Source organism: Oratosquilla oratoria, chromosome 16 (genome assembly GCF_046742065.1).
Source record: "Oratosquilla oratoria isolate Oo_2021 chromosome 16, ASM4674206v1, whole genome shotgun sequence".
Classification (NCBI taxonomy): domain Eukaryota; kingdom Metazoa; phylum Arthropoda; class Malacostraca; order Stomatopoda; family Squillidae; genus Oratosquilla; species Oratosquilla oratoria.
In genome coordinates, this window is record NC_134792.1 from 59,518,163 (window position 1) to 59,535,668 (window position 17,506).

The 17,506-nt window shown below is 40.2% G+C and overlaps 1 long non-coding RNA gene across 1 annotated transcript; it reads right to left on the minus strand.

Moving 5' to 3' along the window:
- Window positions 1-13,635: 13,635 nt before the first annotated feature.
- On the minus strand, window positions 13,636-16,178 carry LOC143033786 (uncharacterized). Its single transcript, XR_012967191.1, has 3 exons — window positions 16,020-16,178; window positions 15,450-15,523; window positions 13,636-14,072 (listed from the first exon to the last, which is right to left on the minus strand). It is a non-coding gene; the product is annotated as an uncharacterized LOC143033786 (long non-coding RNA).
- Window positions 16,179-17,506: the final 1,328 nt, after the last annotated feature.

Genomic DNA, 17,506 nt, shown 5'->3' on the forward strand with positions numbered 1-17,506 from the left:
TGAAATATCTATATATAAAAAAGTTTGCTACGATGGAATTCGTGTAACTCGTATAGTCACTAAGTGAAGAAATATCAATATATTTTAAGGAAACTTGAGATTTCAGCTAGTTCAGCGGGGGAAGGGTGAGCAGGGCTACCAACCGAAAACAAAGGATCGACTGAGATTCTTTGAGTGAATTCCCTATAGGCATGTATATGTTTTTACCCGTTTTTAATCGACATTTTCAGTTGCCACGAGGCAATTACATTTAACTAAAAGGATAACCTAACTCTGCTTCGTCAATTGCAGGTGTGTCGCTTGATATTCCGTTTAGTGCCAATTAAAGTGGACGACGTTCGTTGGAATGATGAGAATCTTATAATCGAGACGAACGAGAGACTCAACCCAGCGCTCTATCAAGTGTTGCAACTCCGACATGACGTCACCCAGGACAACACTTATGTAAATATTTTCATTCATTCATATACTTACTCTTCTTTAGAAAATAGATGTAAGAAAGTGTTACTTAAAATTGAAATTGTTTTCTACTCAGATCAACTTCAAGTAGACTTTTTCAGTTTCCAATTTTGTTCATGACTAGAATACTATTCAGTCACAATCTTGTCGTCGTTTTCTATTTGAATATTGATATTAAGGAAATATGTGCTTTCGAAAGAGTCTCATTCTAGCATATTATCTATTCTCTATATCTCGGGTATTAATGATAATGATTAAAATGATAACGATAACATTGATAATAGTAATAATAATGCTAGCAATAAAACTGCGGCTAATAACTATAATGCTTTTGACAAAACAGCAACTAATAATTGTAATAAAACTATATCTAGTACTAATAAAGATAACAATAAATATAAATTTAAAAGTGTGTAGTGTGAGTAACGTTAGATGATGATTTTTGCCCCCCTTAAGGTTACGGTGTATCTCCAGCTACGCCGTAAGAACGGAGCGTACGCTATGACTTTGTTCGCACCGTGCATCATACTCGTTGTGATCGGAATGTTTACCCACGCGTTCCCAATCGACAACTTCTCAGATCGAGTGACTGTCACGTTATCTTGCCTCATCGTTATGGCAGCTCTCTTCACCCAGGTCAGTCCAAGATGTCATAGATATAATACCTTTGAGTTAGATCCGGCAAAAAATAGAAAGGATATTTGCTTAATTTGTTGTATGTTGTTCGGTACGTGGCATTGGAGAAACACAATACCCTTTGGCCTGAGTCATTGTGTGATTCACCACCATGGTCTTGGATCAGGTGTTGGACTCGTGATCGACAGTTATCAACCTCCCGGATGGGAACTCAGAACTGGTATGACCGATCTATGGGTAATACTGTGACCTTACACGCACACACACACCCAACTCCCCGCCCACGAGAGTTGGAGTAACAACCCGCAGCGCAGCGATACTGAAATTATTTCAGCCCTGGGAGGGATTCGAACCCGGGCCGCTGTAGTGGCATGCGAGAACTCTAACTACTGTACAACGAGGTTGTGTGTGTGTGTGTGTGTGTGTGTGTGTGTGTGTGTGTGTGTGTGTGTGTGTGTGTGTGTGTGTGTGTGTGTGTGTGTGTGTGTGTGTGTGTGTGTGTGTGTGTGTGTGTGTGTGTGTGTGTGTGTGTGTGTGTGTGTGTGTGTGTGTGTGTGTGTGTGATTCACCTTGCTCTTTGGATCACGTGTTGGACTCGTGATCGACAGCTATTTTCCTCCCGGAAGAGAGCTTAGAGCTCGTATGACCGATCTATGGGTAATGCTATGACCTTACGCACACACCCAACTCCCCGCCCACGAGAGTTGGGGTAGCGACTCGAAGCGCAGCGATACTGAAATAATTTCAGCCCTGGGCAGGATTCGAACCAGGTACCGCCAGCACCCCCGTACTGACAGTTTGGAACTATACCAACCGCGCCACCGAGTGTGTGTGTGTGTGTGTGTGTGTGTGTGTGTGTGTGTGTGTGTGTGTGTGTGTGTGTGTGTGTGTGTGTGTGTGTGTGTGTGTGTGTGTGTGTGTGTGTGTGTGTGTGTGTGTGTGTGTGTGTGTGTGTGTGTGTGTGTGTGTGTGTGTGTGTGTGTGTGTGTGTGTGTGTGTGTGTGTGTGTGTGTGTGTGTGTGTGTGTGTGTGTGTGTGTGTGTGTGTGTGTGTGTGTATGTGTGTGTGTTTGAACATAAAAATATCTTTCAAGACGTATTCCATTTCCTTTTCTTTTTCTAATCTCAGGTGAGCAGCAACTTGCCAACTTCAGCAGAACCCAAAGTGATCGATTACTGGATGTTTTGCCAAATCGCCACTCTCTTCATCAACTTCGTCACCCATGTCGTCGTCTCCATTCTCGTCACAAAACAAAAGACGAAGCAGTCGTCAGTCGTCCCAACAACATTGGTCGTCTCAGAGGCCTTATACGACTACCCAAATCGACCTTACATCGTCAAGGTACAGACCCCACAAAGCACACTGACCTTGAGAAGGTCACGACCGAAGAAAATTATTTTCAGGAAAGGGACCGCATCTTGGACTATACAGAAACATTGTGTATTTAAAACATTCCAAAACATTAAACAGCATTACATAATATAGCATTATTTTGGTAACCATGTTTTTTGAGAGGTTATGCGAAATAGATTTTTAACCTGTTAAGGACAGAATATAGTTATTAAAATGAGGAGGGTGATTCAATGGGTCTTAGTCTGAGTTTTATCCCTGACCAATTTCGCTCTAAGCGTCTTATCCACCTTCTTCAACTTATCACAGTGTTTTAGCAATAGAAGTATTCAAATGGGTCAAGGGCTTTAACAAGGGAGATACAGGTAAGGTCATCATATTAAGACAGCAGGGCAGGACTCGTAGTAACGGAGTTAAATTGGACAAATTTAGGGATGGTAGGTGGCAAGGGATATGGGACTGCCTTGTGTAGGCCTTATGGTCTCTTGCAGTCTCATCCATTCTTATGTTCTTATGTTCAATCATTGAAGAAATACTCAGGACATCAGATATGAGGATTATGGAGCAAACTAAGGGTGATAAAGTTGAATTAATTTTGATTATTCCTTCTCTCCCGTTCCTGGCAGGTGCAACCCCCGAGCGCTTCTTCGGTTCCCGGAATCGAGAACAAAAAGTTCTCTCCAGGACACAAATCCTGTTCCTGTAGCCCGTCCCCTGAGTTTTGTAACAGAACAGGAGCTGTTCTGTGTCTCCTATTCTATGTTTTCTACTGTTCTTATCTAATGTTCAAAGTCTTAAGCACCAAAGAATAGTTTTTGGTCATTATTGTTGTCAAAATATTGTGATAGTCCATACCTATCACATAGGCTTCTTATGTTTAGTTATGCATCGTAATTTTCTATTCCTTATGTTTCTCTTTAAATTTAGTCTTTATTTTCTGTCCTGATGAAAGGATTTAATTATACTCTGGACCCGATATGGGGAGGTATTTAGGGACACCTCTAATGACCAGAGTCACCTAACATTCTTACAAAGGATTACAAAGGTGGAGAATGCCGACAGGAGACCTTTTACAATTGAAGCCTTATCTTCACTCGAGATAATACTAACCATTTCCAATTTCTATTGTCATTCCTGCTACTGCCTTTCCTAGAATGTTTTATTCTAAATATCTTGTTTCAAATTCATTTGTCGTTTTCTGTTTGAATTTTCTTATCTTTCTTCCTACGCCTCTTTACTTCTTCCAAGATTTTTTTTAAACACAGATTTAAGTTCTGATGTCCGGTATTATTTTCGTTCCTACGTTTACTCACGTCTGTCTCTCTAGAAGAAAAATATCTTGCCACTTCTAGGCACGTTTAAACATCTGATCCACATTTTATCATAAAAATTAGGTAATATAAACAGTTTTCTCAACATTTATTATTTATCACTAATCCACTGATATCATTCAATGTCACAATTTAAAAAGACTAAACACTAAATTAAGTTTTAGACAATTACTAAGTATTTCAGCGGCTTTGACCCATCGTTTTTCGCTCATATTTCCGAAATAACCATTCACATCAGTATGATATATTAGCACAGCCTAATTCATACCCTGTCCTAATTTTTGACGCTATAGTGCATTCACAAGTGTATTTAATTACGGTGTTTACTCTTGATATTAAGTGTGTCATAGCCGACACCCGTGAAGTAAATCAAACAGGTGTAGTCGTGACGTCATCACAAACTACCTCGTGTATCCCAACTTCACTTGTTTGATTTACTTCACGGGTGTCGGCTACGACACACTTAATATCAAGAGTAAACACCGTAATTAAATACACTTGTGAAGGCACTAAAACGTCAAAAATTAGGGCAGGGTGTGAATTAGGCTGTGCTAATATACCATGCTGATGTGAATGATTATTTCGGAAATATGATGGGTCAAAGCCTCTGAAATACTTAGTAAGTCCTCTAAACATGTTTGCAAATATTTGCAACAAGCCATATATTTTTAAAATCTAATTTTAGGTATACTTTCGAATTGGAACAGAATTAGGATCCGCCTGCTTTGGCAAACGTAAAATATTTTGCAATATTACCATTTGTCTTATTCTACCAAATGCTTCCTAACGCCTCTCTGCTATAGTGGATGTCAGAAGAGTGAATAAACATATAAAAAACTCATTTTATTAGACAAATAGATAAATAGATAAATAAACAAAATAAATAAATAGATAAATAGATAAATGAATAGATAAAGAAATGAATAGATAAACATACAAAATGGTAAAAGAAATAGAAATACCGCAATAAATGAATAAATGAAAAATAAATAAACAAAATCAATAGATAAATAAATAAGTAAATAAATAAATAATGGTCTGTTGTTAAATGACGAGAATCATTTGTAGTTGAACAAAGAAAATTCGATCCTCAATGAAAGAAATGTTAATGTAACCTGGAATTTATGTCTGTGAGACTTATAATCTTACCGAAATGTAAATATTTACTAAATTTCTCGAAAAAAAACAACACAATTACCAACGACTAATGCATTTCACATCAATAATCTGATTTATACCACGCAGCGATTTTTCTAACAACCATCTCACATATAAATTGCACCATTACGTAAAATTTATGCAATCCAACGTATCGTACTGTTTGGAACGTTGGAAAATGTCGACGACAAATACCTTATTTTAACCCAACGAGTTAGCAGTGGATTTTACCTCAGCTGAATAAAATCATCTGGTGTGTGTGTGTGTGTGTGTGTGTGTGTGTGTGTGTGTGTGTGTGTGTGTATTTACCTAGTTGTATTTACCTAGAATTTTACGGGAAGAGGAGGTATGCTCGTGGTGATCCGTTTTTGTATCTCGCAAGATCAAGTTTGTTCTTAAATTCTTGTATTGTGTTTGCACACTATTTTTTCGTCCAATTTGTGTTTGTGTCATAGCATTACCATAGGTCAGTCTACGCGAGAAGGTACTGTAAGAGCTGTCGATCACGAGTCTAACACGTGATCCAAAACCATATTGAATGACATACACACAAAAACGAGACCATGTAGAGTGACGGGGTATTGTCCTCTGAGAAACTAAGTCAGCGAGAGAAACTACGAAAGATATAGAACTGAAATGAATAATCACATTTTGGCAATTATATATATATATATATATATATATATATATATATATATATATATATATATATATACATATATATATATATATATATATATATATATATATATATATATATATATATATATATATATATATATATATTACAGAAACCACAGGGAAATTGAAAGACCGGGATACTAAACGTTTTCGTGTTTTCGTTTATTAAGGCATCTTCAGAGTACAAAGAATAAATAATAGAAGACAACATAAATGCAGAAATAAGAAAGCAACTAGAGAAGGTCACATCAACAAATATGTATATAGAAATATGTATAAATATAGATATATATACAATGATAAATAATAATAATGAAAGAATGAGCAAAAACCCCACTAGATACCTGGCCTGTTCTGACACTACATGTGCTGGCTCGTCCTTATATTCAGTTCTTTTCCAGTTTGACCAATATAAATAGCACTACATTGTTTACAGGGAATGCTGTAGATATATCCTGCATTATTACATAGAGACTTTAGAAGTTCTTTAATTGTGCTGTTCTTAGATATAATATAGATATTAAACTCCCAGAAGGCACGGAGAGGTAATACTAGGTTTTCGTGAAATGGAAGAACTAAAAGATTCTTCTAACAAAATTTACCTTTTTGAGTAATGTTATGGTAAGACTTCCGGCCATATTCTATGATTTATCTACGCCATATTTTGGATATTTTAGGTCTGATGCAATGTCATATATCCTGTAGATTTGATTTGTGGTCTACATTGAGTTTGGAGGTATTGCGACAAGCGAAGTTGTGATTGTTTTCTTTAATGTCTCAATCTAGACTGATCTACATGTCGGAACATTCCACGAGGAAAACACTGGCAGTTGCCAATGGTGATATTTACGTAAGCATGGTGGCTGTTGCCAAATCAAAGAGCTGTATACAATTTATCCCCTACTATCCACTGCCTACTCTATTTCTGCAATGTACAATACATGAACTGAATAGGGACACTCGGTATTTATGCATGGATTATTTATATACAAACAATGAAAACTTATATTAAAATCAATATTGGTCGTATGATGACCTGCAGTTGGCAATTTCAGAAGCGGATGTTCTTTCACGCTCGACCCAAATGACCGCAGTGAGGTCAGACACAAAAAGGCAGTCCCGCGGGAGTTTTTTGGAGCCGTCGGACCTGACATCTTGTAGCTAATGCGTACGTGTGCGCGTGTGCACGCTGGACATCTAAAGGGTTGAATATTTCCTTCAATCAGCTTGCAGCAGATGCTCAGCTGAGCTACACTCACTGACCACAGTGACGTTAATACTCAAGGATGATAAGAAGTAATACAAGAAGTTTTACATAAATATAAATAAACAGAGCGTTTGAGCAAAGGTAATATCGGGAAATATTAATTATTGAAATTAAATTGTTTACATTTTAAGAACAAGTGGAAGTAGATATTATTCCATTCACTTACACAAAATGTACTCTTATAAAACTGTGGCTCGATTGCGAAGGTTATAACGTGGGAGGGGGATAGGAGGAAGCAGTGGAGAGGATTGGTGATGGTCCTCTATTGTAGGGGTAGTATGAAGTAGTGAAAGAACAGCCTCTAAGTCGAGGCCACGGGAAACTCTTTTGATATAATCTTTGTGCAATACGGTCTCTGTAAGATCGTGCAACCTGAGTGCTTTGACTTTGTTATTTGACTCATGTCCAATGATACGATAGGGTCCAGAGAATTTAGGGGAGAGCTTCGAGGTGGGGGTGTGGTTGAGGGTGTAAACAATGTCTCCAAGTTCAAAGGTACAAGCTCTGGCTGATTTGTTATGCAGACGGACAATTTTGTCCTTAGTCAGATAAAAATATATTATGGATTCTTTTGAAAGGATTATTGAAATTTATTACTTTGAAATTAAAATAACCACTGAAATTGTAAATGGAAAGTAATTCTGAAACAAGAAGGTCATATGGGAGTATTTCGTCCAAGCGAAAGAGGACAAAATGAGGTGATTCCAATATTGACCTTTAATGGAACTGTTAATGCAAGCTTGAATCATGGGGGCACGTTCATCTCAAGAAGGGTGAAGATCAGAAGCAAGATGTCGAAGAACATTGAGAATCTTTCTATTCTGGCGTTCGACTAACCCATTTGAACTAGGATGATAAGCAGTAGTATTACATTTTGTGATTTGAAAGTACAAATATTCGAAAGAATCTCATTGTTGAACATAGTCCCGTTGTTAGAAATCAAAGTTTTGGGTATAGTGAAGGGGCATATGAGTTTGGCAATAAGGGTCTTTGTCACGTGTTCTGCTGCCTTGTATGTAGGAGGGAAAGAATGCAGAATCATGAAAAACGATCGACACAGACAGAGGTATGTAAAAGTTAACTTAAGGAGATGAACAGCGACTGTGTCGAATGGTTTACAAGGGGTAGGATAACTTAAGATTGGAACATGGCCGCTGATATGACCTTTGTGAGTCGCACATGAGTGACAAGCATCGATGTGGAAGTGCATATTCTTCCTCATAGTTTACCAGAAATAGTGCAATCTGGCTTGTGTAACTCATTTCTCCTTGTCAGGGTGTGCAACAATGGGGGAATTGTGTAGGAGTTTCAGAACTTCCGGAATGAGGTCCGTAGGGATTACGAGCTGAAACACTGACCAGTTGGGTTCATGTTTGTTCGTTAGTGTTGTTTTGTGATAGGGTATGTCATCAACTATCGTGTAACTGTCGAGATTGGGAGGGAAATTATCTGTATCAGTTGTTTTTGCAGATTCGAGGAAGTATATAACACGGAATGGATGCTAAGAGGAGACTGTATGAAGGAGTGATTGTGCCAACAGCACTGTATGGAGCAGAAACATGGAACATAAGAGAGGAAGAGAGAAAGAACTTGAATGTGTTTGAGATTAAGTGTCTGAGAAGTATGATGGGGGTTACTAGGCTTGATAGAGTGAGAAATGAGGAGGTGAGGAGGAGAACAGGGGTGGAAAGGGAGCTGGGAGATAGGGTTGATGAAAGAGTATTAGGATGGTTTGGACACATGGAAAGAATGAGTGAAGAAAGACTAGTAAAGGAGGTATGGAAGGCAGATGTGGAGGGAGTGAACATGAGGGGACGTCCTAGGATGAGGTGGATGGATGGGGTGAAGGGGGCTTTGGGGAAGAGGGGAATGTCTGTTGAGGAAGGACGGGAGAGGACAGAAGACAGGGGTGAATGGAGAATGTTTGTATATGGAAAATGTTGTGATGCATGAGGTGGAATGGACGGGGGAATGGGGGGTGACGTAGTGTGTTTGAGCAAAAATTTTGACGCAGCCCGAAGGGATTTCTCCCCGTCCTCTCCTTTATATGGGGGAACGGAGAGGGGGGGGGTCGCCGATTTAATGAAGCGGCCTTGCTGTGGATGTGCTGTGTCCTGCGACACTGCTTCTGACCCAGGGCAGTGGACAGGGTGCAGGGATGACCCGTCATCTAGGAGGTGCTAAGATGGGAGGGAGGGTGGAGGGGTGTGGAGTGTTTTCGGGGATGGAATGGGTGGGAATGATTTTATGCCTTTTCCTTTTTGGCTACCTCCCTTGTAAGGGGGAAAGAGCCTTTGTATATGTATGTATGTATGTATGTATATAACAAGTTTTTAAAGAGTGTCTGATCTCTGCGCTGCAGCTATGCGTGTTTGTGTAAGAATTACTGAAATTGGATTATGAGTGATGGTCGCGATATGGCGCCTGAGAGCGTCTGCTACTAGATTCGCTTTACCTTGAATAAAATGAAAGGTGGGCATGAACTCTTGTATGGTGAGGAACCAGCGGGCAAGTTGTCCTGAAAGATTCTTCCCATTGAAGACGTTTAAGGTTGGTTGATGGTCCATGTAGATGTGTATGTCGTGACTAAGGATTTTCTCTTTGTAACGTTTGAGTGCATACATAACAACTAAAGTTTCTATGTATGTGACTGGGTAATTTTGTTCGTATTTGTTGAGAATGCGGCTAACATAGGCAATTGGTCTGAGTTTTGTGTCGTATTGTTGCAAGAGGACTGCGCCAAATCCAGTGTAGGGCGCATATATAACAAAGGAAGCTTGTAGAGCTTGTAATTTAGGAAAGCATGGAGAGGTGCTGTATTTAAGGCTCTCTTTAAGTCATTTAAAGCTTTTTCTTGGTTAGGTGTCCAAATGAAGGGGTGTCCTTTTTAAGTAGCAAAGTTAAAGGTGCTGTTATGCCAAAGTAATCTTGAATGTAACGCCTGTAAAAAAAAAAAAAAAAAAAAAAGGGAATGAACTATGTGATCAACTGAGGAATGGAGTGGAAAATCAATGACTGCCTTGACCTTATCCTGCGAGGTTAAAATTCCATGTGAGTTAAGGATATGTCCTTGGAAGTGTATTGCTTTATGAAAGAAGGAGCACTTCTTAAGCTTCAGTTTGAGACATGCTTTTGCTAGTCTAAGAAGACACTGTGAAGAGTGTGTAAGTGTTTTCTAACGGATTTGAAAGTGATGATCACGTCATCGAGGTACATAAACACTGAATGACCTACAAGACCTGCAAGACCTGTGCACATAAGACGTGTGACAACTGAAGGAGCTTAAACGAGAACCATGGCTGGTGGTTTGAAGTGATAATGACTCGTGGGGTATCAAAGGCTGTCAGAGGTCTATACTCTGGAGCAAGGGGAATCTGGAAATACCCCGACATAAGGTCAAAAGTCGTGAACACTACGTTGTTTTCACAGGCGGAATGCAAGAAGTCCTGTAATATAGGAATAAGGTATCTATCTGTTATCGTGAGTTTATTTAATTCCCTGAAGTTTACTACTGGGCGGAAGTAACCATCGTGTTTCGGGAAAACAAAGAGAGGGAAATTCCATTCACTGATAGATGATTCAGTGATATCTTGAGCAATCATGTCTTGGATAAGGTTATCTACAATCATACGTATACTGTGTGGCATTCTGTATACGAGAATGTAACGTGGTTTAGAGTTCTCATGAAGGGGTATATAATGCTGAATGAGATTAGTAACTCCTTGGGGTTCACCTGGACTGGCAATAGTATGTTTGAACTTGCTACAAAGTGCAAGCAAGTCTGCTTGTGCATCAAGCATGTCTATGGGGTCCAAATGTGATGCATTAATGGGTTCCTGTGCTGTGGGCACGTCGGAAATTGACTAATACGTGAGGAATATACATCAAAATCGTAAAATTTTGTGCAAACTGTGAGATGGAGGGGTGCACTAGTGTCATTGGCAATAAAAATGCAAGTATGACATTTTTGACGTAGAACTGATGGCTGGAGACAGGAAATGCTATTAACACGGCAAGCTTCTGGCATACAGAGTATATCAGTGTCTTGTGCCTTAAAAACTCATAAGTGTATATTTATATACTCACGAGGGAACAACGTCTTTTGCTAATAAGCACTGTGTGAATGTGTCTGAATGTAGATAACGCTTCTGATACTAGGGGTGGATTTGGTGTTGAATTCCTCTAAAAGGGACAAGAAGGTGTCCTCAGCTGTTGAAAGATCAACGGTATCTAATGAGCGTTTACACCTGACTTTCGCTTATCTAGACATACGGGAGGAGGTAGTACGTCTGTTACGTTTGGAATGCATGTCCACAGCTGTCAAAAAAGTAGAAGAGCTAGAGTCTTGGGGAGGGGTTGGAGTGGTTGGGCACTGGGAACTCTGTGAAACATTTTGTACAACCAGCTGGTGCACCCTCGTGTGATGAAGCGGAGTGGATTTGAATGGAAGGAGTAGAATCAACTGACGCGGAGTTATGGTCTGTCTGTGCTTGCTCGGCCATGTCAATGTGATTTATGTTATGAAGAATTACTGATGGCAATGCAGAGAGGAAACGGTTTGCATAAATGATACAATTTTGAGCAGAGTAAATAACTGTGTTATATTGCTTCATTAGATTTAAACCAATGAGGATATCAACAGGAAAGTGAACGTCAGTTACGTTCTCTTCATAAGGCATGTGGCCAGCCAAGGCATCCACCTTAACTTCCCTCCAACACTATTAATTTTTTCTTTTTTATCTTTGCTCCTTGTGGATGAAGGGCCATCCCACTACTGACTTCAGGAGCAATACAGCATAAAGCGTCACCTCCACAGCAGGACCTGATCGCCTAAGCTAGTTTCAGGGGAAGTAGAGGTGAATAGAGGCAAAGGCCTTTGTTGTCTACCACTTGCTCCTTATATCCAGAGTAGTTCCCTCTTCCTATTATTATACACACACACACACACACACACACACACACACACACACACACACACACACACACACACACACACACACACACACACACACACACACATATATATATATATATATATATATATATATATATATTGGAGGGAACTATCTAAACTATTTTTGTTTTGAACTTTTATAGATATTTATCATCAGTCTCATAATTTCATGCAAGCTGTAACCTCTATTTTCTCTTCTTCTTCTTTTCCTTCTTCTTCTTCCTAGTTACCAACAGTGTCTAGCTAGCAAGTCTGTCCGAATGCCAAATTCCAGTTCTCACGATTTTTCAAACACCTAGAAGCTAACATTTCCGTCTTCACACGTATTCTCTTCATTGTCAGTAATCTGCCCAGTTGTAGCTGTTTCTTGTAATTTTCCTTGTTTTCATGTCACTTCTTGTAAAGCCAGGAAGCAGGTTAGGTTACATAATTTACCATTATGATACTTTTCATATGAATTGTCAACCCTTACCCAGTTCGTTTTCATAAGCACAGGCAAAATTAAACTACACTTTCATAAACCGTTTATTAACACTGAGTGCATATAATTGAATAACATTTCCATAAGGCATCAGTAACTACAAAAAAAAAAAAAGCAGTAGAGTCTATGTTTGGTTACAAATGCTAATGTGTAATTTTTTTTTTGTATGAAGGATGTCATCGGTCGATGAATCGACCAACCATTGGTGGAGAGCGTAAGAGTTAGCACAAAGTCACACTCACTCTTACCTCCTGGTTCTTTAGATTATCCCTGGCAAGCTCGGGGTGTGCTACCACCTCAGCGCATAGGCACCCAAGCTCACCCGATATTTTGGGTGTCCTTTTCTCCTTGGGAAAGAGGGGGTGTTCCCCTCACCCACGCGTCAATTCCGTCCCAGGCTCCCCCGAGGTTCCCCCAACTGGGTGTGCGACAAACAATGGCTCAATGGCCGCTGGGTCCAAGCGGTGCCGCTCCGGGACCTCTCCCTCTTAACATCGGTACGTGGGGACCCCTTGTAAGGCTTTCCCCCACGTTCGTCATAACGGGAACTCCAAGACGATGGAGCACCACGAGGGCAGGTCCTTCGGAGTAGCCCGACATTCGCGGCTGCCCTTTTGGTCCATAGCAGGACCAGACGCAGGTGGAGGAAACGTCAAATGGGGCGAGACGACCCGTCTGTCCACCACTAGGGTCCTCCCGAGGGTTCCTCTAGGGACGTGACGCTCTCCCTGGCATGACCACCGGCCCCTGGGGGGACAACCCCGGGGTCTCTCCTTCTGCGGCGCATCGTGATGTTGGGACCCTCGTAGGAGCTTTCCCCAACCTCGGTCATAAGTGGGACTCCAAACTCTCGGAGCCCCTTGAAGGGAGTCCCAGCGGAGTGGTCCTTACCCCAAGGCCGGCGTTTCTCGGCTCCGTCTCCAGTCTTTGCGTACACGTAATCGCACGCGCGTGCAGACACACACACGTAATTAAAACAAACACACACACACGCGTGCAAGCGCACTCATACGCACGCACGTACTCACACTTGCACACAGACACGAACACATGTAAACATGTATATATATATATATATATATATATATATATATATATATATATATATATATATTGAGACATTCTGTCAGGTTGACATAAGTGGAGTAGGAAACACAGGAGTCTTAGTCTGAGTTTATTCCTGACTAGTTTTGCAGGTATGATTTTTCCTTTGAAAAAGCATACCTATGAAACTAGTCAGGAATAAACTCTGACTAAGACTCCTGTTTCCTACTCCACTTACGTCATATATGTATATGTATATATATATATATATATATATATATATATATATATATATATATATATATATATATATATATATATATCACATTCTCATTCATTGGACGGGCTCATTTTTTCTCGTACTCCTTCGACTCCAACAAGTGAGTGTCCTGATGGTCAAATGACATTCTTCAGAGAAAAAGTCGTGCCATGGATTTTAGATACATGACGTCATGTCCCTGTGTCCGCTGGCGACAACTGGAACATTCATCCAGACTCCAACTGGCCTATTTTGTTGTTGCTGCCGTCCTGCGAAGGGATTACTTATCCAGATCTACCCTTGGTAACGAGGACGGCTGGGTTTGGCCCGGTGTGACATCTGACCCCACTTTTCCCAGTGCACCTAACGGTCCGCCAGGAGAGAACACCCTATGTAGGAAGGAGCCCTAAGCGTCTCCTTCTAAAGTGATGTAACAGCCTCTAGGGGGTCATCTGTTAGTGAACATAAGAAATTATGTTAAAATTAACAATGGCATTAAACTTGATCTAAGTCAAAATGGAATGATTTAGATCACGACACAGTCGCTCCACCGACAAGTTTGTGTGTCATCATGACATATGGTGTTTGAAGGATCGTCACGGTGCAATGGTACGGCCTTTGCCTTATATGAAAGCAGCAGCACACGCAAGGGTTCGAATCCCAGTGGGAAAGTTGATTAATTCCACATGTCATAATGACACACAAACTTGTCGGAACACTAGACTTCATAAAGGATTTGGTGCAATACAGTACACAGCGCCTGTGCGAGTGGCCTCAGTGGAGCGACTATGTCGTGATCTAAGTATTTCTATCTTGAAGGGTCGTTGCGGTGTAATGGTATGTTCTTTGCCTTATAAGAAAACAGCAGCATAAACGATTATTCGAATCCCAGTAGAAGAGTTTATTAATTCCACATGTATATATATATATATATATATATATATATATATATATATATATATATATACATATATATATATAAATATATATATATATATATATATATATACATATATATATATTACACACAGACACAGACACACACACACACACACACACACACACACATATATATATATATATATAATATATATATATATATATATATATATATATGTGTATGTATGTATGTATGTATGTATATATGCATATATTGTGTATGTTGTAGCAGTAGCAGTAGTTGTGGTAAAATAATTTTTACAGAGTATCTCATAAGGAGACTGGAAAAAAAGAGGTAAATAACCAGTCATAACTGGATTCAGAACCGGTTTAGATGAGATGACTCGAGCCCGCCGCAGCGTTGTCTTGGCAACATACTCTGTTGTGGCCAGTGTCAGACGATTTCATTCAGCCGAGGGGTCTTCGTCGGTCGAGACCCCCGAGTCTTGACCGAGTAAGACCCCCAGTTGGAAGAAATCGCCCGACGTTACCAGAATAGAATATGTATCGTGTGTCGTCTGACGTCAGGTAGAAAAAATATTTAAAGCTTAGTCACTCTCAGCCGTCTACAGCCTTCCAGGCAGGCTCCCCATCCATCCCAACAGTTTCCAGGTAAACACGATTTATCTGACGGCGCACACATACACACACACACACACACACACTCAAACACACACACACATACACACTCACACACACACACACGCACACACAGCTACTTATAGATCGGTCATTATGGGAGTTCTAAGCCCTTATCCGAGAGGGTAAATAATGCCGATCACGAGTCCAACACCTGATCCAAGACCGTCACACCTGTAGCTCCCGCATATGAGTTTATGAAAGACCTAAAGTCACCTTTCACGAAATGAAAAAACATTGAGGATTCTTACGTTGCCGTCTCGAAAGGACGGGCGAGTACAGCAGACACAGCAAACACAGCAACGAGGAGGAGGAGGTAGAGCAGCTGTGGAAAAGAGTGAAACAAAGGTTAGTTGATGCAGCAGCGGCAATGTTGACGCGCAAGCCGTTTCATGCAAATGACGATGTTTACTTTGGTTAGTCTGTCTGCACATATCACGTGTTGTAATGAAATAAATGATAAAGCATCGGTTCGATAGATTTGTCGATTTTCATAAACATTCTAAACCGTATTAAAATGGACGAAATGTTGAAAAGAATGTATGCCAATTCAGAAAGTTAAATCTTTTCAAGATGTATACATTTGTTTATGCCTCCTAACGGAGAAGTACCTAAAGTGTCGTATTACACGTAGCAGAAACCTTTTCAACACCTGAAATTAATTTCAACACCGTAGGTATACGCCACTGGTGTACAAACTAGAGACGACACCACCTAGCGTTTTCACTTTGCACTTGTTACATGATCAGAACGTCTTGCACGCAAAACACATCCACACTCAAGTAAACGAAAAGTTTCTGCATTTTTCAAGCAATACTCACCTTCATGACGACGTGCAGTCTCACCAAACGCCAGTTGAATAGTCTCTCTCTCTGATATCCTACTCCACCTTGAAGGATTTTTATAGCCGAGGGTGAGTGTGGTTGAAACGAGGTGATTTGCGGGGTAAAGGGGAATCAAGGGAAAAAGTCGTTCAAGACAGGGTATTGCTGGTTTGCACTTGAGTCAAGGTAGAGCGTTTCGGCACAGCCCTCCGAGGTATCGAGGTGCCACGGAAATGGATAAGATCATCTCGACGATAGTTAGGATAAGAAAGAGACAATATGGAACAAAGTTGGAGGAAATACTTTCAACTTCGTTGCACGAAAATGATCAAGTGAGAGTTGAACATCGTAAGAACTCTGTGTATAAGTTTGTTTATGTTTGTGTGGGCGTGAGGGGAGAATAAAAAGTGGATAAAGGGAATGAGATCTAAAGAAGGAAGGGGTGACTAAGGGAAAGGAGAAAAGAAAAGATGGAGAGAGAAAGAGAGAGAGAAGGAGAAAGAGAAGGAACAAGAGAGAAGGAAAATATGAGAGCGAGGGAGATATTGTCAGATATACACATATATGTATATATTAATTTTGATTTAACATTTGACTTACGCATCCATGCAAAGTCAGGATGTACAAAATCTAGTCTGAATGACAGGTGTAAATGTTAGCCCCGTCCCCCTTCTGTCCCTGGTGGCAATTTATCCTTTATCTTGTCTCCTGCCATGGTTTTCTGTTCATCTCCTTTACGTCCCCATTAACCCCTCCCCCTCCAATCACCTCCACCACCACACTCATACCTTCTCGGTGGCGGAGAGGTTGATTATTTGGCAGTTGTCCTCACCACCACCATCACCCCAACCACCACCACCACCACCAACCACTGGACGACAAAATACCATCATCATCTCTCCACAACTTTTTATATAAAAAGACAGGGCATTTATCTTTACAATAAGCATCCTAGACCTGCCAAACCAACACAGAAAATATAAGATAACACATGGCTGCGGTAAGATATTGTCCATGAGAATAGAGGCGTTGATAAACTACATTCCAGCAGAGCAACAACGACTTCGGGGCGCTTTGAGGAGCTGGAGGACCTGTTTGAATCTCGCATCAGGTGAGAAGCCGTTCAGATGACGACGCAAATGTCGACATTTTAGTTTTTACTTTTTTTTCCTCTCGTTTTGTTTTCCGTTTTTTTTTCTTTCATTTTATTACTCCCTTTTCCATTCCTCATTTTGACTTTTTCTTTTCTTTTTTCTTTTTTATTTTCACTTTGTTATTTTTTCCTGATTCGTATGTATCTATTGTTTTTTTCTCTTTACTCGTCTTTTTTATGTGTGGGTGTATACTGCATATTAGTGGTAATTCTATATTTTTCAGCCACATTTGCGAAAAAATCTATTTGTAGTTTTAGAAAATTTGTAGAATTAATGTAGATCTCTATTTTCTTCACCAGACTAATGAATACCTGACCCAAGTATCTTTGA